Genomic DNA, 17,480 nt, shown 5'->3' on the forward strand with positions numbered 1-17,480 from the left:
TCTGGAAGGTGCAATTGGTGCAAAATTCAGCAACCCTTTTGTTAGCTGCACATGTCACAAGAAGCACATTACAGTTGTGCTATGGATCCTGCCCTGGCTCTCAACAGGCTTACTGGTGCAATTCAAAGTGCTGGTTTTGACCTGTAAAACCTTAAATGGCTTGGCATCTAGATACTTCCAGAACTGCATTCTCTGTCCAAAATTTATCCAGCCGATTCAATTGTCCCAGGAAAAATTCTTGCTAGTTCCCACCTCTGTAAAGCAAAGGAGAAGCTCAGAGCCACTGCATTTCAGTGACAGCACCTGTTCTTTGGAACAGTTTTCCAGTTAAGATCAGACCTGCCCCCTCTGTCATTTCTTTTCAGAATATGCAAACGACAAAGGATTTATGGATGCCATCTCAGGTTGTATGTGGTTGATGGATATTTAGGCTTTTGTTATTATTAAGGGGTTGTTACCTGTTTATTTTGCTTACTGCTTTTCTTATTTACCTTTAGTGTGCATGATTTATTTCTTCTGGATATTTTAATATTATGTATCTCATTGTAAACCACAGGAATCCTAGCAGATTACAGCAATATACTAGTTGTAGGAATCAAGCAAGCGGCCAATAGGAGCTAGGCAAATTGCAACCCCTGCCCACACTAGCAGCCAGTGCTCATGAAGCCCGCCAGGTCATATACGTGGCAAAAATTGCATTGGGATAAGGTTAAAAACGGGAACTGGAAAACTTAGCATAACTTTAAATTGTTCTAGGTATGTGCTGGGGATGTGGTTCCTGGGGCATGTAAGTGCTATGGTTAGGACCAAGTGGGGAAAGGTTCTGTGTCTCTACAGAAATATGGTTTGAGATCGGCAGAGTTTCAGCTTTCGAAAACATGTCCAATAATAATGTCTAAAGTTACATCCAGTGGGTGTTGCACAAGGTAATGGTTTTCCAATGGCATTCTCTGCATTTCTGATACCATATTTCAACATCATATTTACTGTTATTTGGTTCTCATTTAACCCTTTTTCTTCTTCTCTGCTTTCCAAATCCTGCCTGTTTTCTTCTGGTAGGACATAGAAAGTGGGGGGAAAAGTTACAAGGCACCAAGGGTATGGATTTGAAACTGAACTTGCTCAGACCAGTAGCTGCTTGAAAGAAACAAAGATCTAATATTGCACAGAAGGGGATTCTCCTTTGGATTGATGCTAATGTCACTTTACAACAGGGTTTCTCAACCTTGGCAACTTTAAGACGTGTGGACTTCAACTCCCAGAATTCCCCAGCCACCATATGCATATGCTGGCTGGGGAATTCTGGGAGTTGAAGTCCACACGTCTTAAAGTTGCCAAGGTTGAGAAACCCTGCTTTGTAATCTTGGATTGTAGGGGAGTTTTAGTTTTTGGTCTTTTATTCAAGACTCTAAGAAACCAGCTCGATAACAGCTTCAGGATCAGAAATGGGGCTGACAAACTTTTTCATAGTCTCTTATTAAAATGCAAACATGTAATTTGTTCTTTCTGAAATTGTGGCTGTTTTATCTTTCTGGATTTTATAACATGCTCTGACAACACGGATGTTTTGTTTGTCCGTTTGTTTGTTTTAAAAGACTTCTATAGCCACCCATATTGTAGCCACAACCCCGAACAGCTCACACAACAGTAAAAACAAGAACCTCTGCCCCAACAATCAGAATACAAACTCAGTATAAACTCATGGTGCCCCAGGGCAATGCTCTCCCAAATATCCACATACCATCTTCCTGGGCTCCAGTCTCAATCTACCCCACCAATATTTTTGATGATCTTTGTTGGCCTCTTAACAAAATTGCTCAGGAATGTAAACTCACTGCCATATTTTCCTTCCTTAAGATCAGAAGGAATCAGAATTACACCTGTACCAAGAGCCCTTGGAATAATAATGATAATAAACATAATAGGTCATTGTCTGAGAACCTTTCTAATCAGCCATATCCAGGATGATTCAATACAAGGATAAATACATGAATCCCCTAAAGGCAGAAGTGAGAAATCCAAGATATGGGACTTATTATTTCATCAACTATCATCATCCTAGCGAATCTGGAGATAAGCTTCTGGGCTGGCTTTTCAACATACAAAGCTGAAATAGAAAATATTATTTAATCCATACCAGGGGTACTGAAAACAAAATTATATTGAAGTTATTTGCAGATATAGTTTGAGTGAACTGGCTTCCTCTAGAAACTTTTACCATGATCCCAAAGGAAATAGAGCCCTGAACATTATATTACCATCCAAATGCCCTAAAGGAACACAGCAGTTTTTTCTGAAGTCATTTACTCGTCACTCCTAATAATAGTTTAATATATAATTGCTTTTTTGACACTCTGTGTTTAGAATATGTTTGCTACAGTCATTGAGACTCTAATGTAATAGTTGTGTGTATTATTTGAAACTCTTTTTTTTTTTTTATGCCTTCAAGCCAGTCTTGGCTCCTAGAGACTGCCTGGACTAGTCCCTGCAGTTTTCTCAGCAAAATTTGTGGCAGTAGTTTGTCACTCCCTTCTTCCTAGGGCTAAAAGAGAGTAACAGGCTCAGAGTCACCCAACTGGCTTTATGCCTAATTTGACACTTAGCTTATTAAATTTCTGAAATGCTTGATAGATTATGTCTATTTGAGTGAGCATATTATTACATCTTTGGTTATTGCCCAATAGTGAAAGAATGCAATGACATGAGTGTGAGTCTGTCTCCCTCAGCTAAAAATGCTTATGAGTTGACCATTTGCACTTAAGATGTCCTGCCTATATCACAATTTCTGTTTCTTAGGTCTTTGGTACTTATTCTGCTTAGCATGTGCCCTAAAATTGGTTATTATTTGATAGTTCCCAGGGTATCAAATTCCCATATGGTATTCACATATATTAGGGGGACGCAGTGGTGCAGCGGCTAAATGACGCTGAATGTTGCCGGCCAGAAACGATTCAGCAGTTCGAGCCCAGCTTCGCACAGCAGAGCGAGCTCCTGCTTCCTCCCCAGCTCCTGTCAACCCAGCAGCTCAAAAACTTACATGAGTAGATAAATGGGTACTCTCACCTCGGTGGGAGGAAAGATGCTGGCAGCGCCTTGGAAAGGAGACAGGAGCAGTTGCTGGTAACACGGAAGCCACGCACACCCGAAAAAGGTGCGAAGCAACGGAAACCCCGCCTCCTGCGCTCGCCAGCTGGGCTCTGCTCTAGGAAGGAGGCACTGGCAAACCACTTCCGAAACACCTTGCCTTGAAAACTGCAAAGGACTCATCCAGGCAGTCACCGCAGAATCGGTAACGATTGAGTGTGGATAAAAAAATAAAATAAAATTCACATACAGTGGAACCTCGGTTTACAAATTTAATTTGTTCCGTGACTCTGGTCGCGACCCAAATTGGTCGCGACCTGAAGCAAATTTTCCCATAAGGTTCAATGTAATTACTGTTAATCCGTTCTGGCGTGGAGGACAGGGAGGTGGCTATTGCTTGGAGGGAGAGTCCCCCTCCCTACGACCACGTGTCAGGGGTGGAAAATGGCCGCAGATCACGTGTCAGGGGCGGAAAAATGGCCACGGACTGGGTCACGGGAGGGAAAATGGCCACGGATCCTGTTCGTAACCCGAGGCGGAGTTCGCGAACCGAAGCAAAATTTTGCGGCCGGAGCTGGTCGTCACCCGAAAAGTTCGTGAACAGAAGCGTTCGTAACCTGAGGTTCCACTGTATATTATCAAAGAGCTTTGAAATTAACTCTAAGCCAGGGTTCAGAGGTAGCTCAGGAATATACATCTTTGTATGTATCTTAAGCTACAGGTGAATGAGAATCAAAGATTGTCCTATTCAATAACTAGGACAGTGAAATTGCTTGCTTCTATTTTTGAGGTCATGGCTTATACAACTGTAATATGTAGTAACTATAAATACTGTCCAGTATTTTTTTAATTAACTGAAGAAGGCTCATAAAGTTCTGGCTGAGAGATGTGACAAGCTTCTTGGATAACCTCTTTCTCCTCTGACCTGTATATCAAGCTCCATGGAACAACTTCATTTTCTGTTATATTAATAGTAACGGTAACAAACTTTCCCCCACTGCTTGTTGGAACAACAACAGCAACCAAGTTTTAAAAGAAGCAGACAGTTATTTATAGCTTCCATTTATTATTTACCCTGTTTTTATTGCCTGTGATTGATTTCCATACATTTCACAAGGCTGAGATTTCTTTATTCCCTGTGGAAATAAAATTGAGCTGATTTCTTATCTGGCATTGCCCAGTTGTCTGGTAACTATGGACAAAGAAAGCCAGTAGAAGACAGTGGTTCAGGTAGGACTGAGAAGAATCAAGTTCAATCCTACTCTTAGTTATGGAAACTCACTGGGTGATGTTGGGCCATTCTTCCTATTTCAGCCCAACCTCCTTCACAGGGTTGCTCTTGTGGAGGGAAAATGAAGGGAGATATGACTGCCTTGAGCTTCTGGATGAAAGGTGGGATATAAATCTAACGAATAAATAAATAAGAGGAGAGACCAGAGCAACTGTAGAAACTCCAGAAAAGACTGCAAGGAACTCCTGGGTGGCTCCACTTCGAAGTTCTAATGAGAAAAAAAGGAACAGATATTACTTTGGGGTTTCAGGGAATTCTCATGAGCTGCTACTGAATTGATTGAAGGAAAATCTTTTCTTTGCATTACTTTGTAATAATTTGTGCCTGGAAGAATGCAAAACTTTCTATTCACCCAAACCTCCTTGTCCTCTGATGTTTGCTGCATAGCTTGGGGTGTTATGTGTAATTGTGGAGGGTCATTAGGTCAGTGATAAGAACATTTCCTTCTGCAAGCCCAAGTCCCTAATTCAATTGCTATCATTTCCACTAAAAAAGGACCAGATAGCAGGTGGTAGGAAAGACTTGCTTTATTTGAGATTCTAGAAAAGCCACTGCTAATCTGAATAAACTAGCCTTTTCAGTTGGCTGCTTCCAAAAATTCTGGATGATAGCTCTCAGCATGGCCAACATTCAGGAGTTGCAGGTCTTTGGGAAAGCCTGGAGTAGATAATGCTGGGCCACATGGACCATTGGCAGCATCCTGTGATCCTGACTTAGTCCATACTACACAAAAGGCACGAACATGTAGGATAGAGCCTGAAAATGACTAGTGATCATGGAGGTGCAATGCTTTGGATTAGATTCTGAAAAACTGCTTCAGAGAGCATGGAAGTGCAAATAGTACATTTGTCAGAAATTCATTAAAACCACCACATGATCCTGGAAAAAGTTGTGGCTGCTTTATTGAATTGTTGACAGGTGTGGATTCATGCTCCCATCCACTCTAAAGTAATGCATAAATGTACTAATAATAAGCAAATGGCCCCTTATTCCTTGTCATATGCGCACCATTTTGATTCCCCTTTACAAAAAACAAAAACAAAGGGGGAGGAGGGAGCTTTACTTCATTTGACTTTAATTTTAAAGGGTTCAGTTACTTCACTCTCTGCTAACCAAATGCCAGAAAAGCTTTTTCATTTCTTTATTAAGATTTTTGTCTACCCCAACTTGGTGGACCCTTCCTCTCCAGATGTGTTTAAACTGAAGATCCCATCTTCTCCAGCCAGCATAATCATGGCTTGTGCTGCTTGGAGATGCTGGAAATTGCAGTTTAACTATATCTGGAAGTCACCTAGTTAGGGAAAGATGTTCCAGACTATATCTTTTTTTCCCGCTCTACAGATAATTGTCTCAGTAGGCAGCAGCTAGCCAACTTTGGCTGATCTTAAAAGTTAATCATGGTTGGTAGTCTTTAGATAGGGGCCACCTAGTGATGTAGGCTAGATTAGGAAGGACAAAAAATATTGCAGTCAATGGAAAACCATTTTGGTGAAAGTGCTAAGAAAAATGCATGCCTGGATGCAGGAATTGACCTCAGTTTGATGGTATCTTTACCTTGCGGATACTATTAGCTATAATTAAAATTATTCTAAAAATTAAAAAAAATATTGTCTTTCAATTCCAAACAACACATTATAGGTAATATGAATGGCCAATTAGGCCATTTTATGTATTTTAGTTGCCTGGTATATGTTTCATTCTCAAACTGACAACTACTTGTCCTTAATCCTTTGGCATTTTTCAAGCATACTTCCAAACCAGATTTTTTACTTTCCATCATTTTATTTTCTCCAGAGAGACATCACTTTCGTATTGTCTTCAGGTAATTTTCCAGAAGGCCAGGGAAAGTCCTTTCAAGCTCATTAAGAAACTCCCAGATAATCACATCCCATCAAAAACCTTCATTTAGTTGCACCCTTACTCAGTAGATGACATTCTCTAACGTTAATGCTTACTACAACTACTCAATTAAGATCACCACATGGGCGTGTGACTTGGTTTGTTGCAAAACAGTGGAGATCTTGGCCCTCTTCATTCAAATTGCATAATTTAATTTTGCTATTCCCCAATGAAGAAATAGTACTGTGGGAAGTAAACAACATTCTTATGACACACACAGTTCCATTGCTCTTAATTTTTTTCCTAGTCTCACCACATGAGGATTACAAATGAAATGTTAATAAAAATATTTTTGGAAAACTGGTTTTGAATGGGCTGCTGATTAATCTTTAGATATAGTAAACCCAAAACTAAAAGGTTGTGTGAAGGAATGTACAGGCTCTGCACCAGGGGTGGACCAGATATGGGCTTCGTTTAAGCCCCAGTCCCCAAATTTCTCCTCAGTTTAGAGCGGGGGAGAGTAAAAGAACAAGGGTTCTACATGTAGGAAAGGCTCTAACATCTAAGAGACGACCTAGAAAACTCATCCTGCCCTCTTGCTTGATCATATCATGGCTGCATTGATAGAGGCCCTTAGCTAACCAATAATGTAAAATAAAAAATACTGTCACCAACCATCAATTAAAGAAATATAGATCTCTGAAGTTGGCACACCCCTATCCAATACTATGTTTTAGGATTTCTACACTTTTTTGAAAAAAGCTACCTATTGCTTTAGGTATCTTGTATCTGCAAGGTTGGTTTGAGCTTTCACTAATTTAATTGAGTGTTTCATCGCATAGGCAGCATGGCTGCTGAGTCAAAAACTGCAATACCTAAGGCCCGAGAATGCTGACTGGGCAGGTGGGTTCAGCTATGTTCCTTTTGGTTAATTAATTTAGCTTTATGCTGAATAACTGCATTTTGTACTGATGAATTAAATGGGTGGATTTCATGCTGCTGCTGAAGCTTGAGTTTATGCTGCTGTTCCCTGTGAAGGATTCTGGGGTATGTTCTCTTGGTCATCTATCACCTCTGCCCTCAACCCTGCCATTTCTCTCTTCCATGTAATCACAAATTTGCTTTTCATTATGTTTGGAAAGAAGTCCTGTTTTGGTGTCCAGTGATCTATAGATGTATTAACTTAAGGTAAATATCCATAGATTTTAAGGATTAGTTAGCCAGTCTTAGTCCTCCATCACCTGTGGTCCTAGGTATAAGCAATGTTATGTTGACTTATATCAGTTCAGATATGTTAATCCTTCAGAATTACATTGTTTGTATTTCTGTCTTCTTGGTATCTATTCCAAACATGACCAAAGAGTTGCATCTAGAGCTGCTGGGGAAGATACTACATGAGAACAAGGTCTCTAATTTCTTTGAACTATGGAATACATTCAGTATTTGTAATATATTAATGTCAAACCATAAGAATAATAAACTTGTCCATACACAAAATGCAGTGACAGATGCATTTAGTAACAACATTCCCATTCCTCAAAAGCCAAAATGCTGAAGATGGTCCCTGCCAACTCTAAGAATGTTCTGCACCATTCTTTTTGACTCTTTCCAGACCAAGAGAATTTGGAAAGGAATTACGTCAAATGTTTGAGCACTCTGTCTATGAGCTCGATAATTCTCCAAAACCCAAACAGAACAGGATCAATTTTATTGTGATGGGAGAAGCAAGCAAAAGAAAGATTGATTTTTTAAAAATATTGTTTTATTGTATTATTATAAAACACAAGTAGTACATTATATTATTTGGGTATTTGAGTACAGTGGTATTTATACAGTGTTGACTAGAGATTATTAACACTCTGACAATTTAGATAACTTAAACCTTTAAAGATTAAAAAAAAAACTTTATGTCAACATTAACTATGATTTCTAAAATGTTAGTGTGGAAGAAAAACTGAATTTGAAAATAATCCAGATTTGGCCAGGGGCTGCAGAGAAAAACCATTCAGAAAAAGCCGACAATGCATCTCAGTAGGAGAAAGAGTTGAGCATCTCTTCGGAATGCTCTCTTTCTGGAGCCTCCTTGATCATACCACCCAGAGTGTAGTTGCTGTGAAGGGGCTGCAAGCCATTCCAACTAAGTACACTTCCAAGCCTTCATTGACCCACTTTTTTATTTTCCACAAAGCCTTTTCAGAACTTATGCAGGACCAAGAGGCATTCTTGAAAATCAGTATAACATTTGTTGCTGGCATTTTTGTTTCCTGCATTCCCGTTTTCAAGTAAGGTGAGGAAATAGCCTGCTAGAGCAAAGGAGGTTTTTCAGAGAGGCATCTGAAGGGGAGCGGGGAGGTAAGATGATGGCCATAACTGCATGATCACACCTCTTTTTTTCATATATCATGTTGCAAGTAAAAAAGGAGTGTGACTTTGATTGCACAGTCTTTTGCTGCCATCTTAACCCTTACACTGCCCCCCACCCCCCATGGATATCCCTGAGCAGAACTGACACTGAATGCTCCTAAAATAACACTCATGTCCATTCCCAGACTGGAAATTTGCCATTACCAATTCTATAATGTGGTAGTTGCTGCATGTACAGTAAACATAACAATGCCTCTAGAAGCAGACAACTTATTCAAGGATCACTCCTTTCTGCAATTTATTTACAAATAAACATGGCACTGTGTTTGAAGCATTAAGTTGCTGAGTTTGGGACCAAAATGAGTTTTCAACCACAGTAAACATATTCATCATGCCTAGATTGGGAGGGGCAGTTTCATAATGCTAATTTCACTTCTATAATTTTGGTAAAAGATCTTTTGGAAGAAGATATTTTCTGCCTTCCAGTTGTACTAAATTGTAATGACCTCAGTCTTCTGGAAATATGAGCATTTTGTGAGTCACTTATTGTGCTACAAGTCATTAAAAAAAAATCTAGGCAATAGTATTTTCGAACCCGGGTAACAGGAAATAGATCTCTACTCTACTGAACTCTACTTACTGTTTGAGCTTTGTGACTTTACTTCTAGGAATCCTGGAGCTACCATGTGGTACTCAACCCTATATTTCTGGCAGATGGCAACATGATAGATGAACAAGACAATTGGAATGTTCCAATGTTGTGGCTGGGCAGGGCATGACGTTATAACAAAACCATGAATTTCCACTTTGATAATGGGGTGAGGAAAGACATTCCAGGAGAAACAGAGATACATTAACAATAAATAATTGATTGTGAAAACTATTAGAGCCCTGTCCATATTACGAAGGGAAGGAATGCCTCATTCATCTGTACTCTTCTTGGTGGAATTTAGTATCGTCATAGGTTTATCATTATGATGGTCTTCAACGATGAACAGAGACCAGAGGCTACACTGTGCTTTTAAATTATTTTAAATTATTTGTTGGGAATCCAGAGAATCTGATTCATTACTGATGAATAAAATCTGATGACATTATTATTTTTATATATTTGCTACTGTTAAGAGATTCTCTTTTTATATTTTGAGGACAGCTAGGAAGAGATATGCAGTTTTACTAAATTATATGCTTACTATAATATTTATGTACAGTTATTGATTGTATAATGATTATAGTAAAATATATTGTGAACATCAGGATGTTCTTCTGAGCAACTTCTTTTCTCAGTAGTGATTTGTAAACATCAAAACTCCATTGCTAGATAAACATGATTATGTTTGTGTTTTCATCCAAAAATCTGAGTTCAATTTAGGTTTTAAATGTTCAAAAGTGCTCATTTGTTTGTGTTTTAGGGAGGTAAATTTCCTTATCATGGGTTATTAAAGTCTTGCATAAAGAGGTTTTGGGTTACACATATCTTGCAAGCTACTGATAATGTGTCTGGGTGTGTATATTATGGACATATGAACTATGAATATATGTATATAAATATATGTGTGCGTATTACATACCAGCCAAAAAAAGATGCAAAGGTAGAACTATATTCATTTATCTACTTTCTTTTTATAATCCACCCAGTAGGTAAGCTTACAATGGAAAGCCAAGGGGAAAAAATGGATACGTTAGATTCCCATATGCATGTTCATAACTCAAAGATTTGCTGAATACTAGAAATGGAGATGAGGCATGAGGAAGCAGAAATATTTGTGATGAGGTTTAAAAAATAGGGTTTTTTTCCTTGTGTCACAACAATATCCTAAAAAGACACTAACCTCCTTGGGTTCCCTTTCCCACCACATTATTTTATGAAGAGGCACAGGGAAAGATACTACCAGGATGTGGCTTTTTGACTAAGAAATAGGCCATAGTTTTGATATACCAAGCTAAATATGCTCAGAATGCATCAAGTTCTGATTGGACTTAGTTCCATCTATTTTCCTTCTTATTTCTGGCCAGCTGACCCCAGAATACTATGTCTAGTTAAGTCTAATTCCAATTTGCTCAACTGGCTTGTGACATACTGCAAATGGATGGGATAATACATTTGTTTCAGAAATAACAATGTACTTACCAACACAGGGAATCAAGAATTAGTAGACCATAGAGGTTCCTGTTCATCACGTTGACTGAAGTTGTGGCTATTTGAGTAAATATATATTTCAAATGCTTTGCATTTTGAATTAATTTCTGTTGAGTTGTATCCAAAATGAAATAATCTTTTACCACAGAACTTCCAGGATGTTAGTCACGTTAATCTGTTACAGCCAAAAGAAACCAAACATTCTTTTGCACATGGATTCAGCAGCAGTTTGAAAGCAGCTTTAGACTTTGGTGTTCCCTTGATGTTGGCAGTGTTAGAAAGTTGAATTGTTTTACTTCTGGCTCAGCAGTAGCATTGTTGAAGCCAACATGAAGCTAATATCTTCTTTTTTACAACTCTTTCAAAACATTTCCCTATTAGAAGGGGTTCCTGGCTTATTGCAAAATTCCCAGTTTGCACTGGTCATTCCCAAAATATTTGGGGGCCAAGAGAATGGAGTTAAAGTAAAGCCTTAAAGTATTATTGCAGTAACTGTTGTTGTTTTTTAACCCAACGCAAGTAAATTAAAGAGGAACACCATGTGGCAAAAGCAGAGGAAATAGTAGAAGAGAAGATTGTCTGTTACTAACAAGGACATGAGTTTCATCTCTTGGAAGTTTGATTAATAAGCAAGCTCTTTGTACAAGAGTAGAATATTATTTGCTCAAGAGTGCTTTCTTCCTTAGATTGTAAGATGTTCAAGCATTGGCATTAATGTTGCCCTCAATAATACTTACATGGTAGACTGATTGTAATATCTCCCTTACCCTACAATACATCTACAATAAGTCCTTTACCTGTGACCAAATTGCAAAGTGTTCCACAATACCTCCCAAACCCATACGTCGCCTGATATCACAGTCTGAATAAAACTTTTGCTACATAAAAGGTGTTAGCTACTCTGCCTCCTAAATAAATATAAATATGAGTAAGAGAGCCATTACTATTTATACAAGTGACACCCAAGCAGAAGTATAAAGAAACTTAGTGGGAAGATTAGCATCAACATCAATTATACAACTGATTATAATATAAAATTAATTATATAACATCCCCCCACCCTCATGATAAGTAAGACACCTGCAAGGTTTCCTCTATGCAGTTTCATGGGTAACTTGTGTGCAAATATTACATATCAAACTGTCCAGGGAAACGATATCAAAGCATAAGAATGGATACATTAAGAGATGTCTCCTTTGGCAAGGCAGAGAAATCCACGTGCAAACTAGTTTGGGCCAGCACTGCACTGGAGTTTTGAAAAAGGACCAAGAGGTGAGAATAAGACTGCCTGTTAATCAGCACCGAAAGGTATCCTGAAGCAACCCCTTGCAACTGAAATGCAAGATGAGATGATTTTAGCACATAGTTTCACTAAAACTGCTGGGTTTTGTTTAGGCACGGCCTTGTACAGAGGACGGAAAAGGGAAAAACTTAAGCAATAGGAACATTGAGGTGTTAGTTCATCTTGGATGTTACTTAGCTTGCATTTGCTCCCTTTTTCTACACTCAAGTTACATGCTGGTTCGCAGAGCCTTTGTAGCGATAGCCCCAAAGTTGTTGTATTTCCAATCTCTGGAGATCAATGGACTCCCCCCACTTTATATGCACACTTCTATTGGAAACGGATACAGAGTTTTTACAGTTTGCTGTGCCTGATATTTAGTCTGCTGTTCCAGATTTGGTTTTATCACGCAGTTTTAAGCTACTTTTTGTTACTGATTTTTAAATGATACTTTCTTTTAAAGGCTGCATGTTATTCTGTGCGTCTGCTGTAAAAAAGGAATAGAGTAAAAATAAATAATAATAAAGCCATTTTTGTTCTTATTTATGAATAAGAAATGTACTCCTATACGTTTTCATATGTTACATTACACTGAGATACAGTAAATGTTGACAAGATTGTTGTTTTAATGCCAGTAATGATTTTAAATAGATTTTTAAAAATCGTAATAAGCTAGTGATGGCAGCAAAATTGGAGTTAATTGATAGAGTTAGAGTCAGACTGGGGTCATAAACTATTGAACTTGCACCCCTCAACAGAACATGCCAACAAGCTCTGTGGTTAAGATTGCAAAAGAGTTGAAACAGGAAGATATTGATCAGGTGTGAAGTTACCTAGCAGAAGAACAAGAGCAGAGATGTAGAGGTGTATTCAGATAAAGCCTAAAATAAAGATGTTCTAAAACCATGAAGCGTCCCAGATACAGAAAAGCACCAGTTGTCATGGACACAGACACATATGGTTTGAAAACATGTTAGGATTATGGGATGTGAGCTATTAAGTACGCATGCTTAATTATGTGACCAATCATGTAACCTCTGATTCTGATGCTGTTTTTGAAAAGGTATAAAAGATTTATGCTTTCTATTTTGGGGGCTCTCTTCTTGGGAAGGAGTCCTCAATGACTAAGGTGCCTTAATAAATCAGTAACTGAGTTTCTCGCATCCAGGCTTTCATTGCGTTAAAGGGCTGGGCTGAAAACCACAATTTGTGGCCAGCACTAGCCTTTAGAAAAAGAAAGTGGGGTAAAAATGGGAAAGCAATAAATGTATGAAAATCACAGATTGCTGTTGTTTGTCATGCAAAAGACATTATCTTTACATGGGTAGAGAAGAACTGCTACTGAAATCAGGAAGACTTTGTCATTGCTACCTTTTTCTGTTAAGCACAATTAAATCTAGATCAATCTCCATTTAACATATTGATTATAGTAATAATCAGTTTTTATCAAACATTAAGAACAATAGAGCATGGTAGGCCTAAAAAAACCTACCTAAACAGAGAGGTGGAAGGTTTTTTTTATTTTATTTTACCAGTATATATTTATGTTTTATGGAGAAAATCTATTTTTGTGGCTGCTAGAAGTTGAAAAATGACTTGATGGCACATAATCAATCAGTCAATCAATCAATCAATATATTTATGTTGTCTCAGCAGATACCAGTATTTAGCTGACCTTGATTGATCACAGAAGCTAAGCAGGGTCAGCCTGGTTAATACTTAGATGGAAGACTACTTGGGAATGTGAAGGTTACTGGCTAGACTGGGAAACTGAAAAAAATGTTCTGGATGAATGCAATGACAAACTACTTTCCTAAAGCTGCCAAGGAAACTGTGTGGATATAGTCACCAGAAGCTGAGCATCACTCAAGGTCATATTTACATTTGGTTTCAGATTCTAGGAATTCTCGTTCCAACTGTCTGGAGAGTAGGGCTAACCATTTGGGTTGCAAACTTTCAGATGATTCCTTGATGGGAAGAAAGAAATTTCTCTTTGTTGGCATGTAGTGGTTATCTGGATTTTTGCAAACTAGTTAGGGTGGCCCTGTTGGAGTGTACCAGGCTGGGAAAGGCTATTCTAGACGATTAAGAAATAAATATTTTCTAGTCAAGCACTTGAGGATCTTCAATAGTTTATGCTCTTAATAATACGACACAATAAAGAGAAGAAAGTTTCTTCCCCAAGTTAAACTAGGTTGTTTCCTGTTCTTTGATTATTCAGGCTAATCGCGTTTGCAAGGTTTGCTGTTTACTATGCTGAATCAGCATGAAAGGGTTGGGATTGCTAATGCTGTACAAACAAAATTTAATACACTGCACTTCTATGGCATTTTCCTTTCCAGAATTTCAAAGTACTTGTGTAAATAATGTCAAACAATACATATGAAGAAGGTAGAAGAAACCAGCTTGACAGGGTAAATAACAATCACTTGATTAGTTCCAGGAGATGAGAAAAAGAGATGCATTTTGAGCTTTCATACAGATGAAATAATTAATGATTCACATAATAAAATCTTAAGTAAGAAGCTGTGAAATTTCATCAAGTACTTTTAGCTGAGAAGAACAAGCAAGGTATAAATGTAAAGGGCTTCCCTTGAGTTTCACCTGTCGGTTGCCTGTTCATCTGTGTGCTATTCCCAAAGTTGGATGGGATCAGCTCAGCCAATGGGTCCAACCTCCAAATACTTATCTCTGATACTAAGGTACTAATTATTTGTGATTTGTGGCATCTCCCAAATCCCCATCAGCCTTTGTGTAGGTCAGATGTTTGTACATGTTCATTGATAACTGTGTAAGAGGTAATTTATAAAATGCCTACCAAGTGAAGAAAATTTGTATGAAAATGATGTCCCACTCTTGTTGCCCACCTTTTATGCTTGTCTTTCAATTCTTGATCAACCTCTGGGCCTCTTGGGTGTAACAGTCTTTTCCTCTTCCCTTAACACAGCCCTAGCCCCATGAAGTCCTCAGAGCACCAAAGTCTGTGGTACAGAACTTCAGTGCCAAAATATCAAGTAAGGGAAACATATTTTTCAAAAGAAAATTGGAGGGGAGAAGGTTTTTAAGCTGTCAAACAGTCTGGACATCCCAAAGAACTAAAAAAAACAAAAATAAAAAGTCCCCTAGATCCCACCCACTCATGTGATATAACTGCATTATAGACCTGTCTATAAACTGGCAAAAATGTATATGCGTACACACACATTGTTTCTGCATGACTATATATGTGTGAAAAGATACATATGGATATATACAGTAATATATTTTACACACACACATTCACACACACAGTTATGCGGGTGTGTGTTTTCGTGCACACATATACATGCACACACGCCCAGTGGCTTTGGGCAATTGAAAGATTGCCTGTCTCTGCCTTGACAATAATCATGAGATGGGTGTGAGTCATGAAAATAGGCATGAGACATAGCTAAGAGTTATACTAATCACTGCTAACAGTGCACAGACACGGATGGCTCTGTAAAGTAGGGCAAAGCGGTGCTGTTTTAATATGCAGGTATTAGATGGAAGGAGAACTGAGTGAGATTTCTCTTCCTTATAGTCAAAGAGCCTTTGGCTCTTGATCAGATATACATATAATCAGTACTTAACAGTTTCGTATAGCCCCATGTTTCTCAGCCTCAGCAACTTTAAGATGTGTGGACTTCAGCTCCCAGAATTCCCCAGCCATGCTCTGGTTTGGCCTACTAAATTCATAGTCCTCTTTTCACAGTAACATCTTTCACAAAACCAATCTCAATTTGAAAATACCCCTGCTCAGAATCCCTGCCCCCCATTCCAAAAGCTTTGGCTGATGAACAAGCAGACTTAAGGACAGGACAATCAATCCATATGTTATCCTAAATTATCTGGTGGAAAAAGTCCTCTCAGTCTTCAGATTCCCCTTATGCTGCCATCATGGATTTGAAGATGGCTTTTGATTGGATCTCTAGGGAGAGATTGTGGTGGAAATTATTAAACAATCTATGGATCACCATTTTCTTAGATTAATTATGATATTCCATGGGAATACATACAGTACATGCAGATTTGAAATGTGTGTGCTGATGTAACATTATTTAGGAGAGATCTTGTGTTTCAATTAATGAATATCAGTTAAACTTTTGGGGAAGAGCAACTGAATCTTTTTTGTCATTGATAGTGGGAAGCCTGTTTAAGAACAAGATTAACAGCATGAGGCTGGCAATGAAGTAGTTGGCTTAGGAAAAAACAAATGGAGCCTCTGGAAACCCATCTTCCCACATGATGCTGTTATTAAGAACAGAAATAATAAGTTGTTTATATTGACATATGAGAGCAAAGCCCTCTTTATTATCAGCCAGCTTATTGCAGACACTGAATAGGCTCAGAGGGAGCCTGGCCCAAGATCTCCCAGCTGGCCTCTTTGCCTAAAGGAAAACTGTAAACTGGGTCTCCCCATTCCTAGTTCAGCATCTTAACCACTGTATCACACTGGATTACTGTAACCATAGTAATTCAACTTATGCAGAATGGAGCTTTTCCATTACTAATACATTTCTCAGAAGCAATCAGAGAGATCAATCAAATGGAGTGGAAAACTGTTTCTGGCCGATAATTCAATGTATTATGCAACAGCACAATTTCAATTTTATTTACAGCAGCTTCCAGACAGAGAAGAACATTTGAGAAACTTCATGGTACCTGAAAGATATTTCTTTGGAATTTAGATTGTAGATATCACTGTAATATTTTGATAGGGTCCTATCAGCATGCCATAAAGAAGTTTCAGTTGGGTTTTAACAATAAATAGTTTAATTGCTGCTGGGTTATATAATGTTCCCCACAATCTATGAAATGCTTGAACAGCCAAAAATGATATCTGTGCATTCCATAGGGCTTACTCTAGATATACATTCCAACTTCCTGTAGCATGGAAAACTATTCCCAAATATTTGAACAATTGGGCTTGTTGTGACTCATGCCCATTTAGTTTCCATCTTTGGATTTTAGGATGTTCTGCAAAAAACACCACCTTGAGTTTCATTTACAATACTTGTACAATTCATTGTACAGTTACAATAATTGTAATTATTGCTTTTCAGCCTTTTGGCTAAAATCAGTGTAGTATCTGTTCTTATCAGTTTAGTATCAGTGGTAGCAAATAAACCAATATCTATTTTGCTTTACATGGATGATATAGTCATCCTCTACCTGAATCAAGTTGGACTTCAATAGAAGTTGCAAGCCTTAGACATTTATTGTAAGGAAGAAAAATGAAAAATTAATCATAATATTTAAGATTGTTTTATATTGTATTTTAATGGATTTTATCTGTTCTGTAAACCGCCCAGAGTCACTTTCTGGCAAGATGGGTGGTGACAAATTTGATATATAAATTAAATAACTAAATAAATAGTAAAATTAAAGTGATTGTCTTTACAAAAAAATGGACTAATGGTCCCCATAAATGGGAAATCAACAGCCATCAGACTGAGCAA

The 17,480-nt window shown here is 38.1% G+C and overlaps 1 pseudogene; it reads left to right on the top strand.

The window, feature by feature from the left end:
- The first annotated feature begins 17,072 nt into the window (after positions 1–17,072).
- LOC112542054 (U2 spliceosomal RNA) lies at positions 17,073–17,191 on the top strand (annotated as a pseudogene).
- The last annotated feature ends 289 nt before the right edge of the window (positions 17,192–17,480 follow it).

This window comes from Python bivittatus, unplaced genomic scaffold (assembly GCF_059951505.1).
Source record: "Python bivittatus isolate LINGU-HERP-01145 unplaced genomic scaffold, Pbiv_v1 ctg000610_np1212, whole genome shotgun sequence".
NCBI lineage: Eukaryota > Metazoa > Chordata > Lepidosauria > Squamata > Pythonidae > Python > Python bivittatus.